The sequence below is a fragment of the Brachyistius frenatus genome, unplaced genomic scaffold, assembly GCF_029030835.1.
Source record: "Brachyistius frenatus isolate BFR_SWC_R1_liver_20210118 unplaced genomic scaffold, ASM2903083v1 Contig_205, whole genome shotgun sequence".
Lineage (NCBI taxonomy): Eukaryota > Metazoa > Chordata > Actinopteri > Embiotocidae > Brachyistius > Brachyistius frenatus.
In genome coordinates, this window is record NW_027210804.1 from 418,799 (window position 1) to 426,576 (window position 7,778).

The window sequence follows — 7,778 nt, forward strand, 5'->3', positions numbered from 1 at the left end:
TGCTGTTTTACACCTTAAAAATATATATACATAAAATCCCGCACTGTCGACCCCTCCCTCCACCCCCACCTCCTCCACCCCCACCTCCTCCACCCCCACCTCCTCCACCTCCACCGTCAGTTAATCACATAATCAACAGTCGGGTCTTGTTCCTATCAAGCCTCTCTTCCTCCTCCCCCCTCCTCGTCCTCCCCCCGCCCCCTCCCTCCCGCGCGCCGTGAACGCGCTCTCGAACGCTGACGCGCGCGCCCGCGCGAGAGGAGCCCTGTTTGTTTGTGTTGAGAAATTGGAAATGGCGGCGAGCAGAGAGCAAAGCGACAACTCGGGCTAGAGCTCGAACAAAAAGGCGAGTGGACGCCGCCGTTGAAACGCGGAGACCGAGCCCCGACCGGCGGGCGGGCTGTCGGGGGGGTCGCGGTACGATTTTGCTTAACCGCGGATGGGATATAAGTCGCGCGCGCGGCGCGGGGGGGAGAGAGAGAGAGAGAGAGGGGGAGAGAGACATAGAGAGAGAGGGGAGAGAGACATAGAGAGAGAGGGGGAGAGAGAGAGGACTCAACGAGGTTTGGGTTTTTATTTTTTTTTAGCAAACTAAGCTAACCGTGCTAGCAGCCTGGCGTTAGCCTAGCTCCCCGAGCCGTGTGTGTGTGTGTGTGTGTGTGCGCGTGCGCGTGATCTGAACCACGCAGGCTTGTTTGTCAACATAAGCTGACGTTAAATTGATAGCGAGCCAGATTTACATACAACTTTCCCCCCTGACAACCTTTCTTCTTCTTCTTCTTCTTCTTCTTCTTCTTCTTCTTCTACTGCTTCTTCTTTTTTTCTCCTCGTAACATGAGCAGCCACACATGATCCTCGGGAAGTAGACTGGATTAAAAAGAAAAACAATAATAATAAATAAATCAAGACATCTGATTTGTCCTCGTCGCGAGCAAAGCAGTAAGTTAAAGCTGGTTAGCTCAGTTAGCTCACGGGCTCCGAGGCTTTCTTTTTATTTATTTATTTTATATTTATATATATATATATATATATATATATATATATATATAAAACAGAAGTCTAAGCTGATCGGGGTTTTTTTGTTTTTTTTTTCATTGGAATTAATCATCCAGCGTGACAACTTTAAAGCAAAGACCTCCGTGGGGGGGGGGTGGGGGGGGATCTCGAGCTGCAGGCTGAAAACGGGACAACAGAGCAGGTAAAAAAAAAGCAACACAAACATGTCATCCGGACGCACAGTGATTGAAGGGCCTTGTCTCATTGTTGTTGTTGTTGTTGTTGTTGTTGTTTCCCCCCCCCTCCCTCCACACACTAAACGTGGCTGCCGACACCACGTTATCCGACCGAGTACATAAACGTGCAGTTGCTGCACAGAAAGGTAGCAAAGGCGAAAAGCTCTTATGTAAGATGTTTTAGGGGGATAAAAAAAAAAAAAAAACCCGCCCGTTAGGTGTCGCTGCAGCTCGTTAAAAGTGACCTGTTTGGGAAAAAAAACGCAAAAAACTGGATGCAAAAAACAACAACAACAATAGAAACAACTCGTGTAAAGAGCAGGAAAATACTCTCAAATAGATTAAGATCATGAATCGGTTGTTTGGGATGTTTGTTAGCGTTCGTTAAACATCCACCGGCGAGTAAAAGTACCGCTGTCTTGAATATTTAATACCGTTATTCCTCAATGAAAAGGAATTTTTACTTCTTTGTTTTTTTGTTTGTTTTAAAGAGATTTTCAACTTCAAACAATTTCTCGCTAAGTCGACCAGCTTATGGCGTCACTAGTTGTATTACAAAAGAAGGCTGGTTTTTAAATTCCTTTTGAGCGTTGTTATTGCTTTGAAATTCGGCTTTTCTTTTGCGTTTCAGCGGCCGAGTGAATCGCGGCTTTGTACGTAAACGTGTTGTTGTTTTTTTGGTTTGTTTTTGAAACGTAAACCAAAATCCCCGATGAGACGATTTAAAATTCAGCTTCTTTAGCGTGAATTCGGTTTTTTTTTTACCTTCGATGGAAAAAGTGGGAGATGCAGTACATCCACATTTTGTTATGTTACAGCTTTATTCCAAAATGGATTAAATTCATTTTTTTCCCCTCAAAATTCTACACACAATATCCCATAATGATAATGTGGAAAAAGTTTTTTTGAAATTTTTGCAAATTTATTAAAAATAAAAAACGAAAAAAATCACATGTATATAAGTATTCACAGCCTTTGCCATGACACTCAAAATTGAGCTCATGTGCATCCTGTTTCCACTGATCATCCTTGAGATGTTTCTACAACTTGATTGGAGTCCACCTGGTAAATTCAGTTGATTGGACATGATTTGGAAAGACACACACCGTCTGTATAAGATCCCACAGTTGACAGTGCATGTCAGAGCACAAACCAAGCCATGAAGTCCAAGGAATTGTCTGTAGACCTCCGAGACAGGATTGTATGGAGGCACAGATCTGAGGAAGGGTACAGAAAAATTTCTGCAGCATTGGAGGTCCCAATGAGCACAATGACCTCCATCATCCGTAAATGGAAGAAGTTTGGAACCACCAGGACTCTTCCTAGAGTCGGCCGCCCGGCCAAACTGAGCGATCGGGGGAGAAGGGCCTTAGTCAGGGAGGTGACCAAGCACCCGATGGTCACTCTGACAGAGCTCCAACGTTGCTCTGTGAAGAGAGGAGAACCTTCCAGAAGGACAACCATCTCTGCAGCACTCCACCAAGCAGGCCTGTATGGTAGAGTGGACAGACGGAAGACACTCCTCAGTAAAAGGCTCATGACAGCCCACCTGGAGTTTACCAAAAGGCACCTGAAGGACTGTCAGACCAGGAGAAACTAAATTCTCTGGTCTGATGAAACAAAGATTGAACTCTTTGGCCTGAATGCCAAGCGTCATGTCTGGAGGAAACCAGGCACCGCTCATCACCTGGCCAATACCATCTCTACAGTGAAGCATGGTGGTGGCAGCATCATGCTGTGGGGATGTTTTTCAGCAGCAGGAACTGGGAGACTAGTCAGGATGGAGGGAAAGATGAATGCAGCAATGTACAGAGACATCCTTGATGAAAACCTTCTCCAGAGCGCTCTGGACCTCAGACTGGGGTGAAGGTTCATCTTCCAACAGGACAACGACCCGAAGCACACAGCCAAGATAACAAAGGAATGTCTTCGGGACAATTCTGTGAATGTCTTTGAGAGGCCCAGGCAGAGCCCAGACTTGAACCCGATTGAACATCTCTGGAGAGATCTGAAAATGGCTGTGCACCAACACTCCCCATCCAACCTGATGGAGCCTGAGAGGTCCTGCAAAGAAGAATGGGAGAAACTGCCCAAGAATAGGAGCCAAGCTTATAGCATCATACTCAAAAAGACTTGAGGCTGTAAGTTCTGCCAAAGGTGCTTCAACAAAGTATTGAGAAAAGGCTGTGAATACTTATGTACGTGTTATATTTTCGTTCTTTATTTTTAATAGATTTGCAAAAAAATTAAACAAACTTTTTTTTTCACTTTGTCATTATGGGGTATTGTTTGTAGAATTTTGAGGAAAACAAATAATTTAATCCATTTTGGAATAAAGCTGCAACATAACAAAATGTGGAAAAAGTGAAGCGCTGTGAATACTTTCCGGATGCACTGTGTATTTCAGTAGAAACTTCTTTTTTTTTTTTTTTTTTTTTTTTTTTTTCCATTGGCTGCTTTCAAGACACGAACTGCAAGAAAAAGGAAAAAAAAAAAAAAAGCACAACTTGACAAACAAAGATTTATTATTGCCAGCGGTGTCATAAAGAGGCATTTTTCTAAATCATAAAACTGGTAAATTTCAAAAACGGTATTTCCATGAATCTGAAATGTGATAACATGTTAATTAAACCGTAGGCTTTTATGTATTTATTCATTTATATATACGTGTGAATAAGAAATACTATTTTATCGTAGTGACTAATTGGATTTTTTTTGTTGAAATAGTCATTTTTCGCGTCGTCTTTGCGCTTCCTTTGTTTTTGTTCGAGTGTTCCCCGACGATAGCGGGAGATCTTGTTTGTGTAGTACGTGTAGTATTGGTGTTGCAGACTTTGCCCCCACCCCCCCCCCAACCCCACCCCCACCCCACCCACGGTGAAACCCTGGGCCTCACTGGGCTGACAGATGGAGGCCAGATAAGAGCCAGGATATAAGAGTTCAGTGTAGGCCTGGAGTCAGTCAGTTCAAAGTCCGGTTCCTCTTTGAGGACCGTTCGGTTAAAAAAAAAGAAAGAAAAAAAAAAAAAGAAGCAGATACCACAAAAATGGAATGTTTGTAAATAAAGAAACTGAAAGTAGAAAAGGACAAAAAAAAAAGTTTCACTGTGTTTATTTGTTTTTTGGTGGCGTTTAAAGGCTACGCAAAGAAAATATGTGACGGACTAGTGATATATTACCACAGTAGTTGTCTTCCCCCCCCCCCCCCCCTCCCAAGGTGAGGAAGATGAGGCTGATGGAGAAGGTGTGAGGCTGATGAAGAGGAGGGGAAATGTATTGGCGCTTGCTAGGTTTTGTAATATTGAAGAGAATAACCCTGATGCATTTTTAATGGTCGCACGCGACGGGAATTGCACATATATATCTACAGGCTTCCCGAGCCTTTGCCCATAAAGGATGAGCCACATTCGATGGCAAATTGTTGGGAGTGGGAGCCCTCTTCCTCCTCCTCTTCCTCCTCCTCCTCCTCCTCCTCCTCCTCCTCCTCATAGCTAAGCTCTGCATCTGTATGGAGAAACGAGCAGCCATTTTAGCACTCAGCAGAGCTGCAGCCTGCCCTGCCACACTTGTCACAGCTTTTCTTCTCCAGGAGCTGGAGTTTAGGTGTTCATGCAGTTTTTTTTAGTTGTTGTTGTTGTTGTTGTTTTGAAAATAAAAATGTTACTCTGGTGGTCACAAAGGAGGAAAGGGGGGGGGGGAGGTCTACCTGCCACACTGGGTCGGCAACTTCTGCTACGGCATTTAAAAGACAAGTGTTGTGTCCCTGAACCTGCCACGAAAGACTTTTTAATATTTATGTTGCACTTTAGCACCACGGGGAGGAAAAAAAAAACCCTGAATCAATATTTCTGAATCGGCATCGTACGCTTGTTGTTTTTTTTAGCCGCCTATACTGTAAATCTGTCAACCTTTTTGGTCCATTTTAAATTATTTATGAAGATGAGCCCCCCCCCCACACACTCCGATCCTGTTGCCTCATCTTTTTTAGTTTGCTGACATTTTATTCTTAAGATCTAGATTAAGATAACTGATGACGGACCGACGGCTTGGACTTTTTCCACTCATACATTTTAAGCACTGTGGTGTTAATTGGTAGTTATATTAAAATATAGTTTACGATATCAGCGGCGGAAACTCCGGTGACTTTTTTCTTTGTTTTATTTTCTTTATTGGCAATGTTGGCCATGTCCAGACTGAAATATCTCCACGACTGTCGGGTGGGCTTCTATGAAATTTGGTACAGATGTTCATTGTCCTCAGAGGATGAATCCCAAACACTTTGACGGTCCTCTAACGTTCCCTGCGGCGCCACCGTCAGGCCAAAGTTTTCGCTCATCCTCAATTTCTACTCGATGGATTGGCGCTGATTTCTGGTACAGATACCCGTAATGCCACCTGGATGAATTCCAGTGACTTTGGTGGCCCTCTGACTTTTTTACTCTAGCACCACCAAGTGGTTGACGATTTTAGTTTTCCTTTAAAATGGCTGAAACTACGTGAAATCCGGTGGAGAAATTCATCTTTCCTAAAGGAGGAATTGTATTAATTCGGTTTAATCCCGTGTCTTTTTTTTGTCAAGTGACATCATCAAGTCTGAATTTCAGTTTGACCTAATTGCGTTCCCATCGTGTTGTGTTACTTAATTCAGTTTATTTTGAAGAGTACACTTCAAATGTTCAAAAAAAAAAAAAAAATCTAATTTGCTTTAAAATCAACCAACAACTAAGCGCTATTTTGATGCCGTTTTCCTTTTTTTTTTTTATTTTTTTTTTTTTATCAAAGGTGGCACAAATCAGAGCATACAGATTTAAAGAAAAAAAAAATCAACTTTTATTTTCCTTTACTTTTATTTCTTTGATATTACGCAGCAACAGATGGGCTCGTCGGTCGTAGCCTGCGTAGCGCTGTGGGTCGTCCCCTCGACTCTGGAGTCGGTGCGAGGCGGCAACGCACACACACACACACACACACACACACACACACACACACACACACACACACACACACACAGACAGCAGAACGCAGGGGAAGAAGAGAAGAGCGCCGCTGCTTCGACTCCTCGCTGCCTTCTTGCTGTCAGAGCGATGGCCTACATTCTCGCCTGGAAAAAAAAAATTAAAAAAAACAACAACAACAAAAAAAAAAAAAAAGGGCCCTTGTGCAGCAGACTGTGAGAATCTGCGAGGGTTTTGCGGGCAGGAAATGAAGGGGAGGAGGGGGAAGGTAAGGAGAGAAACAGAAAAAGAGCAAGTAGAGGAAGACATTGATTTAGCAAGTGAGAAAACAAGAGCAAGGAGGGTCGTCGTTGTTGTTGTTGTTGTTGTTGTTGTGGTGGTTGCGTCGTAAGAGAGTTAACAATTCCAGCCCGCTACACCCCGACTGGCTCAGTTTCCCTGAACAAGGTCAGGCCACAATAAGAAGAGTCACACAGCAGTTTGTTTGTTTTTTTACCTTTGCCGAGTTGGTATTTCTTGATTTTTTTTTAAAAAAAAAAAAAAAACCGTTTGTTGAAGCGACGAATCGAGGAAAAAGTGATAAAAAAAAAAAAAAAAAGATGGGACTCGAATGTGTTCGCTTCGCGCCCGGAAAATTCTTGTCAAGTAAATTAGAGGAGCTTTAACAGTTTGTGTGTTTCTCACCTCAGATGTGAAGCGGTGCGTAATGAGCGTTTTTGTCAAGCGGAGCGTGAAGGTGTCCGCGCACTTGCCTTTTTAAAATCAGTCCGAAGTTTTAACAAGAAATTTACCTGATAGTTGTTTTCCGTTTGTTTTTTTTTTTGTTTGTTTTTTTTCTGCACTTCTGAAGGCTTTTAACTCGGCGTCACGATTCTCATTTAAAGATTTCCTCTTTTTTTTTTTTTTTTTGCTCTCATCAGTAATTGTTTCAAAAATTAATTAACAGCTTTAAATTGGTGCCATAAGTCTTATTTCATATCTCTTACATGGCAACTATGTCATATATCTATTATTGATGGGTATTTTCAAGCAAAAACTACTATTCGAAATTCGCTCTGAACTGTTGGGTTTTTCTTCGCAACGTGTCCTTCTGCTCTCTGTTACTTAATGCCTTTTTTTTTTCTTTTTTTTTTTTCAGCTCATTACCGCCACCTTCTGACCGGGAGTAACGCATGACAACCGGGCACCGGTAAGAAAAAAAACAAAAACAAAGAATTTTTTTTTGGAGATTAAAAAATACGACCATTCAAATATTCGTGACCCATAATCCCAAAATATCTATCAGCAGGTTACCACGGTAACACATCTGACTTCCATACACGCGAGGTCAGCACGGGGGCGTCTAGACCGGCAATTGACCGAGAGGACAGGAAGCGATCGCGTGTTCTTTTTTTGTAGTGTAACGTGACACGATTTAACTAACATTTGTGTTTGGTTTTTTTTAAATGTTTTACATGTCAAAAGGTGCCCTCCCTCCTCCCCCCCTTCACCCCCCGAACACACACACTGTTATCCTGCTTCTTTACATCTCTTTAATTTTTGATCAATAGCAGCTATAATCGCTCTCCACCCACTCAAGCTACTGCAAACAC

The 7,778-nt window shown here is 42.7% G+C and overlaps 1 long non-coding RNA gene across 1 annotated transcript; it reads left to right on the forward strand.

Moving 5' to 3' along the window:
• Nucleotides 1-257: 257 nt before the first annotated feature.
• On the forward strand, nt 258-7,394 carry LOC138633072 (uncharacterized). Its single transcript, XR_011311854.1, has 2 exons — nt 258-346; nt 7,325-7,394. It is a non-coding gene; the product is annotated as an uncharacterized lncRNA (long non-coding RNA).
• Nucleotides 7,395-7,778: the final 384 nt, after the last annotated feature.